Raw genomic sequence first — 19861 nt, 5'->3', positions numbered from 1 at the left:
GTAAGTTGTGTCTCAAAGTTTTAAATTCAGTTCAGATCCTTGTGTAAATCTTTTATTTCAAATCTGCATTTTACAATTTAACTTAGATTTTATAACTCCTAGAAATAAATAGGCAAATGATATGTTCTAGTAGAAATATTATAATTTACTCATTGAGCTTTAAATTTTTGGCACCATGATTTAGAAATCTGTAAATAATTACATTTTTTTTTTTTACATTAAATTTATATTCTGTAATATTTAAATCATTCTTAATGAGAATCAATCTATTCCTGGAATTTAGAGATTTATTTTTTGGAAAAATCTGGATTTGGTTATGCCACCCATGCAGTGCTTCACAGTAAAAAAAAAAAAAAAAAAAAAAAAAGTCCAGACACTAAGTATTTTTTTCAATGAGAAGGTGGAAGTTTCAAGGCCAGATGTCCCATAAGAAACACATTTTAGAAGAAGCAAATTACAACTAATTATAGAGGCTGCAGAAAGAGATTTGTAACACATGACTTTGTGTAGCCCAGAACTAATATTTGATATTGAACCATACAGATGGCTACTGCTAGAATGATCAGATTTCCTACTTGCATGGTATTTGAAACTTGAATTTTGTGGTGAGTACAGAAAAAGGTCAAGTGTCATGAATGTAAAGCACTCTCCAAACAAGTATTTATTACAGATGTTTAAGATTTTGGAGTAGAAAGGATTTTTTTGAAAATTACAATTGACATTTGGACAAATTATTCAATGGTATGTATACCCTAAGAGAGTAACACTTGTATTTGTGCCAATGATAGTTTCTATCTTTGAGTAATAATACTGTAGATGAGAATGTTTTTTGTTACTTTGCTTTGCTGTCCTTGAAAAAAAAAATCTCCTGATTTGTAACTAATTTTGTATTTATTGGTTAAATAGACTGTTAATCTAACAGCTTTTGGATTTTACTGTATCGTTACATTTGGATATTCATGCAAACTGAATAAAAAAAAACATTAAAAAAGCTTGTTTCTTGAATTGGGGTAGAATTTTAGGAAAAGTGAAAGGGATCTGTACAGATAGAGTTCAAAAAGATGGAAAATTACATTAGTTAAAATATCTTAAAAATATTTTGAAAAGCCTGAAGTTGAATGTTATATATCAAAAAAGAATATCACCACTAAAATGTAATATTGCTAAACTTTGATTCAACTAAATATATATGAGTTAGGCATTGTGCCATTCATTATGGGGCATACAAAAATGAATAAAGACATTTTTGCCTTTCAGAAGCTTGCAATCTGTTTGGGAGAGGTAAAGCAATAATAAATTGCACTAAATGGCTTCTAAAGTCTCTTCAAATGTGTAGACTTTATGAACTTAATCATAGTCAAAGTAATATCTGAATGTCAGTTTTTTTGCATCATGATGAATTTCTCTATCATACTTATGAAATTGAATATTATGAATCCAGAAGAAATACTTGGGATGAGAATAACACAAAAATGTTGAAGAGTGAGTCTTTTAAAATTCTTGAAGACATATTGTGATAGGTGGCCCACAAATTAGGAAGCTCTGTATTCAAACTTGGATTCTGTTACAGGTTGGCTTTGTGACTCTATGCAGACAATTTAGTCTTTCCCTTTCCAAGGAACTATCTAAGGCTTTAAATTGAGATATATATATGTATGCAGATTTGTATTAGCACAGCCATTTTCCACTTCAGAAGTTCTCTATACTAATGAAAGTACATTATTTAAAAAAAAGGAAAAAAGCAAGAATTCTGGGTATCAGGGTTAGTCTCAAGTAGATGTTAGTTCAATCATTTTTCTTATCTGACTCTGATCCCATTTGGGATTTTCTTGTCAAAGATAACTGAAGTGGTTTGTAATTTCCTTCTCCAGCTAATTTTATAGATGAAGAAATTCAGACAGAGTTAAGTGGTTTGTCCAGGGTCACACGACTAAAAAATATCTGAGAAGAGCTTGGAAAGACTTACATGAACTGATGTAGAATGAAGTAAGCTAAACCAAGAGAACATTATAAATAGTTACAGCAAAATAATGTGATGATCAACTATGATAGACTTAATTAGCACTTCTCAGCACTGTGATCCAAGTCATTTTGATAGACTTGTAGTAAAAAAATATCATTTGCATCCTGAGAAAGAACTATGGAGACTGAATACAGATTAAAAGTATGCTATCTTCACCTTTTTCTTTTTGGTTTGTTTGCTTTTTATTCTTGTGGTTTTTGCCTTTTGTTCTGATTTTTCTTTCAACAACATGACTAATAAGAAAATATATTTAAAGTGGTTATACACGTATAATCTATATCAGATTGCTTGCTGTCTTGGGGAGGGGGAGGTTAAGGAAGGGGGAAGAAGAAAAAAGAATTGGAATTCAAAATCTTACAAAAATGAATGATGAAAACAATCTTTACATATAATTGGAAAAATAAAAGTGACTTGCCCAGGATCACACAGCTAGGAAGTGGTAAGTGTCTGAGGCCAGATTTGAACTCAGCTCCTCCTGAGGACCAAAATGACATCACTACATTGAATCTAGGTACAGTGTGTCTGACTATGACTGATCAGGCCAGTGTGAATTTGGAAGGCTCTACCACAGGTGAGATACATAGTCTCTATGAACATTTGGAGTGGAAATGTCTCTAAATTTTTGCATCCCTCATATTTTTTGAGTTACTGCAATGCCATGCTGGGCAGTACTGGTTACCCTTGGCAAGGTTATAACCTAATGGGGGAGACACCAACATGTATGTAATACATTCAAAAATTTTTTTTTTTATTTATAAACAATAGTACCCACCTCCCAGGGTGGGATATCCAGGTGGTACAGTGGATAGGGTGTTGTGCCATCAGAAAGTCTCAATTCTGATCTCGGACACTTAACCAGTTGTGTGACCCTTGGCAAGTCACTTAATTGTTTGCTTCAGTTTCCCTATCTATAAAATGAGCTGGAGAAGAAAATGGCATAGCACTTCATTATCTTTGCTAGGAAAACCCCCAAACTGGGTGATGAAGAATTGGACACAACTGAAAAATGACTATACAGTATTTCACAATGAAACTGGCAACTCAGATGGAATATATGAATACTTACAAAAAATAAAATATGCAGAAAAATCATTCAAATAACCCAAATTAGATTTGAAAACTAAATTAAAGTCAAATGCCAAATAAATAAAAAGGAAAGTTATAATACTCAATGAAATTTTCTAAAATGGTCAAATGAGTAAATAAAGAGTAAAGTTAGAAGGTAAAAGGCATGAAAAGGAAAAGAAAGTTAGAAATGTCCAATAAAAACTAGTATTTTGTACTGATTAGTCCATTGAATCTTGGAGCACAAGGACGGCTCCAGTGATCGATCAAAATGTTTTAAATATTTGTAAAGATATCAGTCTGCATGGATAGCTTTTTCTAGAAGTCTGAATCATAAAGTCCTTTAAGTGAAATTTAAGAACAGAATTTGCTAAGCACTTTTTCATGATGTATTATAAACATATGAAATCTACACTATAGAGGGATAGCTAGCATTTCTGTAGCAGTGCTTTTTAATATTTTCAAAAATAGTTACTTGTATTTATCTCATTTGAGATAATATTCTTGTGAGGGAGATAGAAGAATAAGTTTCAGAATTATAGATTTGGGATTAGAAGGAACTTGAAAGCTCACATAGTTCCTATCCCTTTATGTTTCAGATGAGGACAGAGGCAAAAAGGGTTATTAAGTGACTTGCTTATGGTTATACAGCTAATAGGTATCAGGCATGATTTGAACTCAATATTCTGACTCTTTCAGAGTCAGGTACACTATCCATATCACTAGGCCTCTACAACCTCCATTATACAGTGAGGAAAGTGAAGCTCAGAAATACTGGTCCAGGGTCCTACAGCTACTCCAGGGTCAGAGGACAATTTAAATTAGGTTTCTTGACAAGTGCCAAGTGCCATTTCCACCAATATATTCATTCTGTCTTTCTCTATTAATCTTTTTCTATATTTTTCATAGTTTCTGTCTCTGCCTCTGTTTCTTGGTGTCTTTCTCTGAATATGCAACATGGGAGGGGAATAATTCATATTTATAGAAACTCCATTATTAGAAAGGTGAAGTGTTACTATTTTTCCCCGAGTAGCATTTGTAATGTGTCAGACTTTTTTTTTTTTTTAAAGGAGATTTAAACAAATTGATGTTTAGAAAGTATTTTTTTGTGAATATGGAAAATTTGTCTTTTATAGTAAAACAACTTCTATTATACTAATTATTTTTAGCCACTTAAAACAAAAATAAAATAAAGTATTCCCAACTGGCAAAAAATATCAATTATAGTTAACGTGTGATTCTGAGTTCAAGGGACCTCAGGCAGATAGCCCAGAGGATTTGGAAAATTGCCTGAATAGCAGATCTCACACATACTATTCTTTTTCAAATTTTGTTTCACTTATAATACAGACTTAACATTTCTATTTAAACTTGTTGTATAAGAGGCAAATTAATGAAAACTGCTAGAGTCTTGGCTCGGATGCTAATTTTCCATATGCTTTGAACAAAGCACTTTATTTCTCTTTCCTCTTCTGTAAAAGAAAGGTTTTTTTTTAATTACCAGTCCATCTATAAACATTTATTAAGCTCCTATGTGCTAGATACTGAGAGAAATTCATAGATTAGATTTGGATGAAAGTTAAGAGAATATCTAATTCAGTCATCTCATTTTATACATAAGGATACTGAGACCCACAAAAGGTAAGTGACTTCCCAAAGTGAATACAGTAACTAAATAGCAGGGCTGGGATTGGAGTCTAGGTTCTTTGATTCTTTATTCAGTTCTCTTTCCGTTAGGTATATGTTCTGATTACTTGATCTCTAGCATCCTTCTAACAATAATATTTTGTGATAATGAAAACTATTTGATGTATTCAGTTTTTAATTTTCTGGTTATATAAGTGGAATCATTATCATAAATAATATAAAAGAAAATGCCTCATATTATTTCACCAAATTCTGGTTGGTTCTTAAATTTTTTGGAGCGGAGGAGGAGGTTGGAGCAGTGAATCTACTAGATCTGTGATTTCTTATTAAAATTATGAACTTAATAAATATCAAACAAAGTTGTTTTTCCATATCAAGAGTAGAACAGAAGGTTATATATGAAATTGCATATTTCTATTATGTATAACTTACCTTTCTTTTTATATAATAAAAGTTCAGTTTGTAACTTTCAAAGTGTCTTGCTTGTTTGTGCTTCTTTCTGGGTATTCTTCTGCTATGTTGGTTATAATTTTTTTAAGATGCCTAAATGACTCTACGTTCTAATTTTTCTTTGTTTTGCTATGTTTAGCTATCCTATTCTTGCTCTCCTTTTTTCACTTTATGCTCAAATTGGCAGAGTACTTATAATAAATATGCATAGGCGAAGAAAAGAAATTCCCACATTGACTGTGTTCCAAAAGGTATAGCTTAAGCTGAATTTTGAGTCTATATCCAGAAGTGTAATCATTACATTCATCAGAATTAAGTCTTTCGTAGTTATTATTACAGTGTTTTTTTTTTTTTAAACATTTTTACAGTGTTGTTATTTTATCAGTTGTTATTCTATTTCATTGTTCTTATAAATCTTTCTAGGCTTTTCTGAAAGCCTTATCCATTTCAACATTTAAAAAAAGACAATAATATTCCATTATATGTATGCTATCATTTGTTTATCTGTTCCCCATTTGATAGAAATCCTCAAGTGATTCAAGTCTCATTGGAATGGTCAGTATAGTGTTAATATTAATTGGATATTTGTTACTTTCTTTTCCTTTGGATGGCTTACTTTTATCTTTTGACTTTATTCTATATTCACCTATCTGACCATTTTAGAAAATTTAAAAGATGATTGCTTTGTTATTTTTTTCCTATTAAGTTGACATTTGATTTCACATAAGTAATTGATTTTCAGATTAGCAAGTGAAAAGAATACTAGTGTGGAAATATGTTGACTGTTATAGTTATAAGAAATGTCTACCATTTGAGAAAGGTGAGCCCATTCTCCATAGTGATCTCTTCATCTCAATGATGACTTTGGGTTTTGGGCTGGAAATATATCTTGTAGGTTGGGATTGGGGTTGGGGATGGGGACACTGCTATTTCTGAGGCTCTTGCATTTAGGGTCCTGCAGAATCTTCATCAAGGTTGAAAATGAAATATGGTAGTGAATTGACTTAAACTGAGGTCAAGGGTACTGGAAGAGTTAATGATGTTGATGAGAACAAGGATAAAGAAATAGAGAGGTATAGTTAGATGCTGAAGTTGCATATGATAGGAAACAACCATTCATTAGTTGCTTACTATATGCAAGACACTGTATTAAACATTTGCGATTAAGTCCTACCATAGCTATAGATCTCCAGAGTCAAGGCATGCCACAAATATTTTTTCCCTTCTGAACCATGCTTTTGCAAATGTTCATCTTCACTTAGTATCCCCTGCCACTGTCAAGCCTGTCACACACAAATATCCAAAAAAATTTATGTTGTAATGGAGGAAGTTTTTCATTTATATAATCCTTTTTGGGCTTTTCTTGTCAATTTTCTTTTCCAGCTCATTTTACAGATGAGGAAATTGAGGCAAATAGGATTAAGTGCTTTGTCCAGAATCTCCCAGTTAGTGTAATTGTCTGAAGCAGTATTTTAATCTCAGGTCTTCCTTACTGTAGGTCTGGTGTTCTATCCACTGTGCCAGCTAGCTCTCAATGCTGCAGAGTACCAAGCCATTAATTTTCATTTTGCAGAATTTATACATATAAATTATAGGCAATACACTACAGCAATCAACACTATAATTAAAGTTCTACTGGCACTTTTTTGTGATGGAATATTTTTATTCATTCATAACCTTATAGATTCTGTTTTGGAACTAAAATATTCTTATTCTTTTTAATTCAAGTTGGACTCCACTTCCTATCTCACACCCCTCATCATTTCCTCCCTAACTTAACCTACATTCATTTTTCTTGAGTTGTAAAAATCTAAAACAAATTTACCTTTTTCAGCACAGGAAAAATTGGAAAAAACAAAAAGATCTGCTGAACCACTTGTAGCCTAACAAGCATTTGGACCTTAAAAACGATGAGAATAATTTTAGTAAATAAAAGGCAGGAGGTAAGGAAACTAATGTAAAACACTTAGCTTAAGACTAGTTTTGTTTCTGTTTACCATAAGTTTTAGTCATTCAATAGTTTAAATCAAATGTCCCTAATTTAATATAGAATTAAATTTTAGATTATCTCTTTCTCTTCCTTGAAGTTGAGTAGGAGGGAGGAGGTAGCCAGTGGCTGTCAGAGGATTTTCTTAACTATGATTATTACAAGGTGCAGGACACCTTTTCCAAAAAAGTAGATCCAACAGTTTCATCTGTTTAACACTTTTTTGGTTGTTTTTTACTTTTATGCTATCTCAGTTATTTCAAAACATTTATATCAAAACATTTTATAATTATGCAAAACTAAAACTAAACTTATTTTTTAAAGTCCTAGAAAACATTCACTCCTATTGATATTCGCCTCTTATTTACTCTTACTTGATTTTCAACTCTTAGTTCATCTGACATCGCTCAACTGAAACTGTTCTATTTTTCTGACTGCTTTTCTGATATTTTGTTGGATTATTATCTATATCATACATTTTCACTGATGAATGAACCTGAAAGATCTGTCCTGGATCTTTTTTTCTTTCCAACACTCTCTTACTTGGTGACTTCATCAGCTCCCATGAATTGAATTATCTCCCTGAAGATGACTCTGCAGAATTTTGTATTCAATTCTAATTTCTTTTCTGAAGTCTACTTCCACATAACCAATTGCCTTTTAAACATTTTGAATTTAATGTTCTCTAGGCAGTGAAAATTCAACATATCTGAGACTGAAATTATTAATTCACCTCTCTTGCATACTATCTTATTACTCTTGAGGGTATTACCATTCTTCCATCCAGGTTTGCAACTTTGGGATTTATCTTTGACTCCTCAAACTTTCCTTCCATCCAGATTTGCAACTTTTGGATTTATCTTTGACTCCTTAAGCTTTCTCACTTCACCTATCCAGTTAGTTATTGTATCTCATTTCAACATCCATAAATCTTTGATATTTGTCCTCTTCTGTCTGCCTACAGAACCATCATAATTTAGTCCCTCACCTTTTATCTGGTCTACTGTAATAGCCTCCTAATTGATCTCTGTCTTTCAAATATTGTCCTATTTTAAAACCATTCTTAACAGATTTCCCTAAATTATTTTTCTGAAATGATCATGCCACTCACCTACTCAATAAAATTGGTCACTCTTTGTTAATTCTAGGAGCAAATAAAAACTTCTGGCACATAAAAAAAGTCCCGAAATACCTTTTTACTCGTATTACATACTTCTTCACATATTCTAAAAACCAGTCTGGGAAAGAAACACCTGTAGAGAATGGTTCGTACCCATCCTTACCAATTGTCAATTGCCATATTCAGGCTAGATAAAGCATCTTCAGGGAGAAGGAGGCAGCATGGGCCAGGCAAGTAAAATCACTATTACTACTTTTACTACAATCTTTTTTTATTCCCTGGTGAAGAAACCCAGGACCCTGAACCTAAGAGTCTTAGAAGTAGCATTGTTTCCAGGCCAGTGCTAACCAACATCCTGGTAAATATCATTTATATATATGTATATATGTATGTATGTATATGTATAATAGGGGATGTAGCCATAGCTATTGAAAAATCAGAAAAGTTCTTGCCACCTTGGCACTTTGTGCAAATATAATTCAACATCAGAAAGTGATTTTTATCAATGGAAATGACATTAAAGAAGAGACATTACCTTCTGTTTTAACTGCATCTTAATGATCTATGGGATCTTGCAAGCTGAAGTTTTCATGTATGTTATTTCCTCCTATAGAAATGAACTACTTGAGAACCAGGGCTATCTTATTTTTCTATTTGTATTCCTAAAGTTTTGCACATAATATAAGTGCTTTAATAAATACTTTATTCATATAAAATTCTTGCTGTATAATTTTAGGCATGTCCTTACTGCTTTTTTGGAAGTCTTTTTACTCATCTTGATGCCTTATTGCTTTCTCTATAGTGATTATTATTATTGTAGTTATTACAAATTGCAGTTTCCCAAAAGCAGTCAATGTTTTTTCTCAGCTTTTGTTCATTTGTGGTATCTTTTCAGTATAGATGTATTTCATTATTATGAGATGTCCCATTCATCATCTTTTTATAATTTATATATATATTTTTATATAATTTTTATAATTTTTTATAATAATCTGAAAAGTAGAAATTCTTCATACATCCAGTTTTTACTGTGTGTATTGTTAGGATAAACATTTTTGGTTATGATATGGAATAAGATGAATATAACAGGCATGGTATGGTATAGGAGAACTGGCCTTGGATCCAGAGAAGACCTTAGTTGTATCTCAATTGAAATTTCTGCCACATACTGGCTTTATTACCCTGGGCAAATATATTTGTTTATCTTTAGAAAACTTAATTAAATTAAAACATGATTTCATGATTCAAAAAATAATTTGTTGCCTAAGGTTTATTCTATGTTATAAATTCAAACATTAGGCTTTGTTAGAAAATTATCTGAGAAGTTTTTTCTCTGAAGCTATAATAGCTGGGTAGTATAGTGATAACTTGAATTTGGTCAAAATCCTGAAGTAATTCCTATCAGTGAGTTGAACAAATACTAAAATAAAAAGTTAGTGAAAGTATGTATTTTAAATTAGTCAATACACTGGAATCTATGTTTCTTCCTTTTCTGATCCAATTCTCCTGTGTTCCTTACAGTATTTTTGAAAGTAGAGATCAAAACTCTTCAAGATTTAACCTAATCAAACTTTTCCAATTTTATAAACAATCATAAAATGAATTGGAGGGGCAGATAGATTTTTTTTTTTTTCATTTAAGCAACACATTTATCCTAAATTTTTTCTTGAGAATCAAAAGGTCCATTCACAATTTGTATCAATAAATATTATAACCTGCATAATTAAGAAGTTGTGAATGATATACTTATTCATAGTTTTACAGTGTGTATTTAAACTTCTTTCATTATCTTGAATTCAGATCTTTTATTAAAATTTCAGTGTAGCTTCAATGGTATTGTTGGGATTGCTCTTTGCTTCACTGCAGTTTAAAAGGAGATGCATTCTTTTCTCCTTACACACAGAAAACTCCCCAGGCTTCTCCTTTTGGCATCATATAAGAAGATTAGAAGATGTTTCCAAATTTTTCTTTTTCCCACACTCATATCTTTTTCCCAAGTTACTTTTAAATCGTATTTTCTCCCCCTCCTGTTGGCCAATTTACAACCTTTGCTTTTGCATATGTTCCAAGTCCACATTTTAATATAAAGCAGCAGCAACCTTTTTTCTCCCTTTCCAGAAATGTTTATATTTTTCTTTTCCCTTGGGCACCTGGAATCCACTCCCTCCTTGTTTCTTGCTGATAATCACTTTTCTTTTTTTTTTTTTTTTATTAAATCTTTGCCTTTTTTTTCCCTTGTAAAATTAGACCAAGGATGAGAGAAATTATGAACTTCTCTTTCACACTATACTTCTGCCAAAACTGAGGGTTTATGGTCATTAGGTCTAAGTTACTCTAATCACTGGGTAACAAAAAAGTAATACAAATTGAATAATTGCTTTTCCTGTCATTCTGTAGGGGAGAAAAAAAATATTTCTTTTTTGGTCAGTTTGAGAAGATAGATAATTTTGTAAACTGTATGCCATTTATTAAAGAATAATTGTTTGAAAAACCACAATGTTTTAAAATTGATCAAGCATAGTTAGGTTAATAAAGAAACAAAGTTTGTTATTAATTTGGGAGCAGATCATTGAACTCTTAGAAATTAGAGTGCACATTTCCTTGGTTCTCTAAGGAAGAAAAACTAGAGCCAGATAAGTGAAAACTAGTGGGAGAGTAACTAATTGAATATTACAATGATAATGGTCCTGATTCAATTCCTGAGAAAACATTTGGCTTTAAAGAAACCCACAAGTTTTAAAATAAGAAAAAAAGAGAAAGAGCAGGAGGGGGATGGTATTGACAAAGCAGCTGAAAAGCATGGAGAATTGGACAATAAACTAGTTAAGTACAGTGCTGATGAAATTAAGGGTTGTGATACTTCTCAGTCAGCACCACCCATGCAACAGCTTTGTCCATCCTCTATGACATGATTACAAAAGGCATTAATTAAAGCTAAAAATGAAGGACAGGATAATTTAAAAATAGAAGCATACCCTGTGATTGAAGACTCTTCTGGTCAAGAAAAAGATACACTCCTTTTAATCAAGAAATTATCAAAGATCTGAAAAAGGTTTGCACTCTTTATGGATCTACATCATCTTATATTAAGATGGTATTAGAGAATTTGGCTTATGAAATTTTAACCCCTAGTGATTGGAAATCTATAGCAAGGACATATTTAGAACCTGGACAAAACTTGTTGTGGCTTTCTGAGTATAGTGAACTCTGTAGAATACAACTCAATGAAATAGGCAACCTGAAGTTAATATACCAGTCACCTTTGACCAACTAGCAGGTTTTGGTCCTTATGCAGAGACTTTAACACAGATCATATGAGCAAATTGCTTCTTTTGCTATAAAAGCATGGGACACCCTCCTAGGAAGACAAGATAGAGGGGAAGCCTTCATGAAAATAGCACAAGGTCCAAATGAACCAAAATTGATTTTGTGGGACGTCTGCAGACAGCTGTCATACAAACCACTGGTAAAAATGTAGCAACAGTAATTATAAGACAACTTGCTAGAGAACATGCTAATGAGGTTTGGAGAAGAATTATATGGGGACTACATAAGGATGCTCCTTTAGATAAGATGATAAGATGCTATGCCACAGTGGGCACAAATACCTTTTATAATTAGGCTATGATGAAGAACATGGGAAGATAGGGTTCCTTTTGGCAAAGGACTTCTGGAGAGACTCATTGATGCTTTCAATGGGATAAAGTAGGGTATCTGAAAGCTCAGTGTTGGCATAAAAGACAGGGTAGGAGAACAAGACCCAAAATCCTGTGTCCAAAATACAACAGAGGCTTCCATTGGGCATCAGAATGTAGATTGACTCAGGGAAATGGGAAGCGGGGCTCAGCTCCAGGGTCCCAGGCAAAAAACACCAGGCATGATGGCAACCGATGTTACACCCAGAGAGTCTTTAGATGTTCAGTACTACGACATGATCAGTCAGCCAAGAGGTAACCTGATGGGGGAAAGCGATTGCAATTGGGGAGCAATGAAGAGAGTGGCTATACATGATTCGCCCAGGAAACGTGTCATGGTGGACACAGAGCCAGCATTGAGACTAGGAGGACTACCTTTAAAATATACTGTCTGTGTGTCCCTAAGCAAGTTGATTAACCTCTGAGTACTCTAGGCAACTTCCTAATACTGTAAGCTGCAGAGAAGGTTCTAGTCTGCATTAATAAAAGAAGTTTCTTCATTCATGAATTGGTTATGCCAATGCAGTGGATGGAAATTCAAAGGCAGATAGCCTTCTAACTATGTTGGCCAATACTCCTTTATTTCAAGAAATCCAAGAATCTTATTTTAAGTATCAGTCTGCTCAAGCTTTACATTTACAATTTGGAATAACAAGAGAGGAAGCTAGGAGCATAGTAAAAGCCTGTCCAGCTTGCCTTCCTTTCCACGCTCCTATATTCCCTCCAGGGAAAAACCCTCATGGTTTGAGACCCAATGAAATTTGGCAAATGGATGTGACCCATTATAAATCTTTTGATCGCCTGTCTTTTATCCATGTTGTGGTGGACACCTTTTCAGGATTCACTTTTGCAATACTACCAGCAAAAAAGACAGCCCGAGTGGACACTGAATTCTTTATACAAACCTTTGCAATTATGGGTGTGCCACAGGCAATAAAAACAGATAATGGACCTGCATATACTTCTAAACATTTTGCACACTTTTGTGCACGGTGCAAGATTTTACACACCACTGGCATATCTTTCAATCCTCAAAGATATGCAATAGTAGAGAGGAGAAAGAGACATCAAGATGCTCCTCTAAAAAACAAAAGAAAGGAGGAGCTACAGGTAACCCTAGAGAACTTCTAAATTTACTTCTTTATACTATTAACTTCTTGATTTTTTGACAAAGATTCACTGGCTCTGACAGACAGGTTTTTTTCTTTTTCTTTTTTTTTTTTATTTAGAATTTTTTTTTCACAGTATATATGCATGAGTAATTTTTTTTTATAATATTATCCCTTGTATTCATTTTTCCAAATTATCCCCCCCTCCCTCCACTCCCTCCCCCCGATGACAGGCAATCCCATACATTTTACATGTGTTACAATAAAACCTAGACACAATATATGTGTGTAAATACCATTTTCTTGTTGCACATTAATTATTAGATTCCAAAGGTATAAGTAACCTGGGTAGATAGACAGTAGTGCTAACAATTTACATTCATTTCCCAGTGTTCCTTCTCTGGGTGTAGCTGTTTCTGTCTATCATTGATCAACTGGAAGTGAGTTGGATCTTTTTTATGTTGAAGATATCCACTTCCATCAGAATATATCTTCATACAGTATTGAGGTGTACAGCAACCTTCTGGTTCTATTCATTTCACTCAGCATCAGTTGATGTAAGTCTCTCCAAGGGGGCAGCTAGGTGGTGCAGTGGATAGAGCACCAGCCTTGAATTCAGGAGGACTCGAGTTCAAATCTGGTCTCAGACACTTAACACTTCCTAGCTGTGTGACCTTGGGCAAGTCACTTAATCCCAGCCTAAGGAAAAAAAAAAAAAAGAAAGAATATTGATGTAAGTCTCTCCAAGCCTCTCTGTATTCCTCCTGCTGGTCATTTCTTACAGAGCAATAATATTCCATAACATTCATATACCATAATTTACCCAGCCATTCTCCAATTGATGGACATCCATTCAACTTCCAGTTTCTAGTTACAACAAAAAGAGCTGCCACAAACATTTTGGCACACACAGGTCCCTTTCCCCTCTTTAGTATTTCTTTGGGATATAAGCCCAGTAGCAGCACTGCTGGATCAGAGGGTATGCACAGTTTGATAACTTTTTGGGCATAGTTCCAAATTGCTCTCCAGAATGGCTGGATTCTTTCACAACTCCACCAACAATGTATCAGTGTCCCAGTTTTCCCTCATCCCCTCCAACATGCATCATTATTTGTTCCTGTCATCTTAGCCAATCTGACAGGTGTGTAGTGGTATCTCAGAGTTGTCTTACTTTGAATTTCTCTAATCAGTAGTGATTTGGAACACTCTTTCGTATGAGTGGATATAGTTTCAGTTTCATCATCAGTTTCATCGTCTGTTCATATCCTTTGACCATTTGTCAATTGGAGAATGGTTTGATTTCTTATAAATTAGGGTCAGTTCTCTATATTTTGGAAATGAGACCTTTGTCAGAACCTTTAACTTTAAAAATATTTTCCCAATTTGTTACTTCCCCTCTAATCTTGTTTGCATTAGTATTGTTTGTACAGAAACTTTTTAGTTTGATGTAATCAAAATCTTCTATTTTGTGATCAATAATGATCTCTAGTTCTCCTCTGGTCATAAATTCCTTCCTCCTCCACAGGTCTGAGAGGTAGACTATCCTCTGACAGACAGGTTTTAATAACCCATCAGAAGGGCAGTGTCCAGTGCGGGCAGCTTCACTATCTTTAGATAATCGCCAGGTGATGTGGAGAGATCCAGAAAGTGATGAATGGAAGAGACCAGATAGGTTAACTGCTTGGGGGAGAGGGTTTGCTTGTATCTCTACAATGGAGAAGGAATCAGATGGGGGCCAACGAGCTGTATGTGCCTTGAGAGAGACAGAACAGACCCAAGAAACATTGGATGGTTCTATCACTGATTGTACCCACCACTGAAAGAGCATGGCAGTTATGACCATTGACTCATGAACATCAAAAATTGTTGACGAAGACTGCTGCAGGACTTTAAAACCAGAAGGAATCATTGGATTCCCTGAGATATGATAAGACTGTTGCAAGATTTCAAAATCTTCAGGAATCATTGGATTCCCTGACATGTGAAGTAATGGACAGTAGATTGGTTTTGGACTATCTCTTGGCTGCTGAAGGAGGTGTATATGTAATTGTTATTTTTATACCCTCTTTCTAGGACTCATGGACATGTATAATTCCTCATGTTGATTCATGTTGTTTGGTACATCACTACTAGCCTTTGTTATATTAATATGTGCTTGTGTAATATCTCCCATGTTGATGGAATTATGTATACCTGTTTCAAGAATGACCCTTCAGTCCAGAGGAAACTTGATAACAATATCTGGTTTGACTCTCCATTTACCTTTGGTACCCATCTCCCTTCCTGAGAAGTCAGGGAAGGCATGACCACCTGTGATATAAAACAAAACAAAGCAGGAGGTTTTTGGGAAAGAGATTGCACTTGGGGAGAATAGAGTTGTATGCAGCTAGCACTACTGAGATATTCCCTGGAGAGGTGAAATCTGTCCCTGTCTGGCATATGGATCTCTTGCCTCCAGGCACAGTGGGCTTGACCATTTCACTTCCTGAGAGTGCTTACAAAACAGTATCTATCCATACATTGAGTTGGGAAATTGGGGAATGTGTAGCTAATATCCCAGTCACTAATACGGGTAGACAATGTGTGACTAAGCAACCAGGAGAAGAAGTAGCATCAGGTTTACGATATATATATATATATATATATATATATGTATATATATATATATATATATATCCCTAATAGGTAATTTGGTGATATTTTTCCAGATTTTGACTCCCTGCAACAGAATCCAGAAATATTCTAGACTGCAGCTGTTACAGCTGATCATCCTATGCTTACTATCTATGTAAATGGCATACATTTTAAAGGGTTGGTAGACACAGGTGCAGATTGTACAGTCATTAGAGTTGACAGTTCTTCACCAGCTACCACCACAACATCTATGCATGAAGCTTTCAGTTACAGCTAATAGAGAAATTTTGGGTTCTGTGGATAAGTCCACCTGCTTTGGCAGCATGTTTTCCTGGAATGCACACATAGATGATTAGCTATTAGCCAAGCATAAACAATTAGTTCAGTGTTTGGGAGTCTCCAAAGCAAATTATTGGGAGTGAAGAGATGTTAGATGTTGATCCTCTTTGACAGTAAAGGACAACAACCAGTAAAGTAGAGATTTAGCAGTTTACTGATTAGGAAAGTCATCATATAGGAAGTGGTGCTTGAGCTGTATTTTGTGAGGCAAAGAGGAGGAAATGTATTCCAGTTCAAACTCCATTTTTGTAGTACTACAGTGAGAAGGAAAGTAATATATTAATAATTCTGGAAAGCTAGGTTAGAGCTAAATTGTTGTCAAAGTCTTTAAAAGTTGCACAAACAAATACATATTTTATCATAAAAGCAATCTCTCGATTGCTGAATTGTTCTGGATAAGCAATCCAGAGACCCTTGAGTTGAGTAGGGGAATGACTTAGCCAGATTCATGTTCAAGAAAAATAACCCAGGCAACAGTGGAGTAAATTGGATAGATTGGAGGATGGATTGGAGTGGCGGAAACTTGAGGTGCGAAAACCAATTAGGGAACTTTTGCAATCAATAATCCAGGCAGGTGATGATGAGGGCCTGAACTAAAATGGTGGGTTTGTGAATAATGAAAAGAAGATGGATGTGAGAAATGTTGGTGAGGTAGAAATGGCAGGACTTGGCAGCTGGTCAGCTATAGAGGGTAAGGGGGAGTGAGGAGTTGAGGTTAATGTTGTGGTTATAAACCCGAGAAGCTGGAAGAATAGTGGTATTCTCAATATAAATAAGAAAGTATGAAAGAGTGAAGTGTTTTGGGGAAAATAATGAGTTCTGTTTTGGATATGTTAATAATGTGAAGACCTTTTATTTTACTATTCTAGATGTAGTCTTGAAAACTAAGATTAGTACTAACCCTATGTGAGAGCATAAATATGACAGAGCAATCAAATAATGCTGCAATACCCTTGATAGAAATTTCTGATCTCTATGAAAAATTAATGCAGCTTAGTGCCTTATTTTTATAAAAATCTATTATTTGTTACCTTATAAAAGTTAAATTTTGTTTTAATTTCTTCTATAGATAGTTTGTAGTGTCTGGAGACACATTGTTTTCATTTCCTGCTGTACACCTTTGAATTTCTGTGTTCACAGTAACTTAATTATCCTGCAGGACCACATCAGCCTTGGTACTCATACCTCATCAATATGCCCTTTGCCCTGGACATCCCTCTGTTTAGAGAATAGAACATAGAATTATTTTTCAAACCTTCATTTCAGAAAGGTATCCAGGTCTTTTCCCATTTATTACATGCACTCTTTTGAATTTGTTTCTCATTCTTCCTCTCCCCTTGGCTCCCCCCAATAAAAACTTTTTGTAGGTTAATATTGTCTTATGAAGGAATTAAAGTTTAAAGTTTTTGATTTAATAGGAAAAAGCAATAAAAAATAAGTTGTCATTATTATATAGGTTTTGCTTTTGTCATTCAGTAGTATGTTTATTTACCTCACTGATTGACTCGGTGAAATTTGTTATAGCCTGTTTTCTTATTCAGTTTACCTCTCTTCTCAATAGCGCTTCATACTTTTGGCCCTTGCACTAGTCTTCTCTTATTTATTCCCACTGGTTGCCAGTCATTTGCCTAGTACTTTGATTAGTTACTGATAACATTTACCTCCATTGTTCTTGTCATGTACAACTTCATGATAATGAATAAGAGCTCAGATTGTGGGCTAGTGTTACTAGTGCCAGTATCACTGAAGGTGGAATTTGTAATCTGCTGTTGTCTCCAGAAGCTGCCAATCGCTCTCTGGGAGGAGATCTGCTGTGTCAACTCAAATCTCTTGGACAGATTCTTTTTCCTGTAGAGAGCCGACTTCCCTTCCTGCAGAGAGCAGCCTCAAGTTTCATCCAGACAAAACTCCCTCTTTTCTCCAGAGAATGGGCGTGGGATAATGCAAGGGCTTCTGGGAAAAATTACTTCAACCAATGAACTTGCTCCTCCTAAGCATGCAAGCTCTTCCCCAGGAATTCATAAGTCAAACTCCCAGGAAAGGCCGGAACTAGAAAATTGTTAAGTACCGACTTAGCACTTAGTAAGAACCTAATATCTCATTATCTCATTAGCACTTAGTAAGAACCTAATATCTCCCCCTTTCTTTTGATTTAGAACATAGGGTGGTCATGACTTTGAAACATAAATCCATCAATATGGGAGACATTATACATAATTACATAGATTACATAAATACATAGTAACATAGTAAAATAACACATGCTAGAAGTATGTAACAAATAACATGATCAAATAATCATAAATTGAGAATTTATAAATGTCCATAAGTTCATTGTCCATTAGTCTCATCTTGTGTTAGGAAATCCAATGAGTCCTGCTGATTTTTAAAGTTCTTTAACAGTCTTCTTATTAGCCATGCTCTTTCAGTGTCAGATGTTTCTTAGATTTTCTCCTTTGTTTTGAGGTCTTTCTCTTTTTCTGTCTCTCTCTGATGGACAAGGCGAATACGACTTGTTGGCACCCATCTGATTCCTTCTCCATCTGAAGAAATACAAGCAAACCCTCTCTCCCATGCAGTTAACCTATCTAATTTCCTTCTATTTACCACTTTCTAAATCTCTTCTCATCATCTGGCAATTACATTGGAATTGTTTGCACTGGACACAGCCCTGTTGGTTTAAAAGGCCTGTATTCTCCCCAAGTGTAATCCATTTTTGCAATCTGATTGCCTTTTGGCTCACTTATCAGGTAATCCCTTTCTGCCATGTGATTGCTTTTCTGCTGGTTGATCAAATCAGAGTCCTGACCTTCTAAAGACTCGTTGGGTATTCAGCTGCCTTCATGCCTCAAGTCTTTTTTGCCTGGGGCCCTGGACTTGGGCCCTTCATCCTGTTTCCCTGAATTTTTCTACACTCTGATGCCCAATGGAGTCCTCTGTTGCATTTTGGACATGGGGTTTTAGGTCTTCTTTCACCCTGTCTTCTCACTCTATCTCCATATTTACACTGAGCTCTTAGATGTCCAATTTTTCCACATTGGAAACATCGACGAATTTCTCTAGAAGTCCCTTGCCAGGAGGGACCCACGTTCATCATTGTCCAGGTGTAAAAAGCATTTGTTCCCACTGTAGAACAGCATCTTATGATCTCCTCTAAAGGAACATCTTTGTCTAATCCCCATATAATTCTTTTGCAAATCCTATTGGCATTTTCCTTAGCCAGATGTCTGGTCATTATTTCTGTAGCTGCATTTTCTGCTTCCAGTAGTTCTTTTGACAGCAGTTTGCAAACGTCCCACAAAATCTGCAAAAGGTTCGTTGGGACCTTGCTCTATTTTAGTGAAAGTCTCTCCCCAATCTTTCTGTCCAGGGAGGACACCCCAAGCTTTTATTGCAGCCTTAGCAATTTGCTCATATATTGTCATGGTATAATTAATCTGTTCTGAATTCTCTCCATACCAACCTTCACCAGCTAAGTGCTCAAAAGTGAATTGTGTGTTAACTCCTATTTCCAAATTGCATCTGACTTGGATTTTACATAATTAATGAAACTCTGCAAGCCATGACAAATTTTGTCCAGATTCCAGGCATGTCCTTGCTATGGATTTCCAGTCATTTGGGGTTAGGACTTCATAAGACAAAACTATCTAGTAACATTTTAACATAAGCTGATGTAGCCCCATAAAGGGTACAACCTTTTTCAAGTCTTTAATTTTATTCAAATCTAAAGGTGCATATCTTCTCCTTTTTTAACCTACAGAGTCAATATCTTCAGTCATAGGATATGCATAT

General features: G+C 34.7%; 1 protein-coding gene across 11 annotated transcripts in view; it reads left to right on the top strand.

Moving 5' to 3' along the window:
- Positions 1-19861, top strand: part of VPS13B (vacuolar protein sorting 13 homolog B) — a 973300-nt gene that overhangs the window by 15858 nt on the left and 937581 nt on the right. The window lies entirely within an intron of this gene.

This window comes from Sminthopsis crassicaudata, chromosome 1, assembly GCF_048593235.1.
Source record: "Sminthopsis crassicaudata isolate SCR6 chromosome 1, ASM4859323v1, whole genome shotgun sequence".
Lineage (NCBI taxonomy): Eukaryota > Metazoa > Chordata > Mammalia > Dasyuromorphia > Dasyuridae > Sminthopsis > Sminthopsis crassicaudata.
This window is presented reverse-complemented; position numbering and strand designations above follow the sequence as displayed.